Below are 642 nucleotides of genomic sequence, written 5' to 3'. Positions count from 1 at the left end.
ATCTGTTATATATTGTTATACATTACTCATTTTATATTTTACTCATTATCAAGTTAAAAGTTTGATTGATATAAAGACCTGGTTATCTATATCAGTTGTACAGTGCATTCAACAGATTCCACATATTACTAAATTTACATAATAATGATACTTATCTCGATGTTGAAGAGTTTGCCTTTCTCATTTTAAACACAAACTATACATTATTATATTTTATATTACTTAATTAATTTAAAAGTAAACAAGTTAGAAATTTGAGTAATATAAACACCAGGTTATCTATACCAGGTGTACAATCCACTGATCCCCTTTCACTGGAATCTGTTTACAACAAAATGAATAACAACTGTCTGTGTTTGCTTTTAGAATTTATAGGCTTTTGTTACTGATTGTGTCCATTTATTCATATGCAAATTACTAAAGTAGCGTATGCCAAAATTTTGTTAATGATTTACAAAAATACATTGTCTACAATTGAGGTATTTTTCTGTACATTTACATATATTTTAAGTTATATATAATATATAAATATTTATTTAAAATGTGTTAGAGTTAAATATTATATTGAATTAATAAACTTGAGCATTTCCAACACCGGTAGTTTAGCAAACTGTTATTTTATATTAGTATCATTGGAAGGAA

The sequence above is a fragment of the Anneissia japonica genome, unplaced genomic scaffold (assembly GCF_011630105.1).
Source record: "Anneissia japonica isolate Jap-2015-1 unplaced genomic scaffold, ASM1163010v1 scaffold74663_len899_cov113, whole genome shotgun sequence".
Lineage (NCBI taxonomy): Eukaryota > Metazoa > Echinodermata > Crinoidea > Comatulida > Comatulidae > Anneissia > Anneissia japonica.
Note: the sequence above shows the minus strand (reverse complement) of the source record.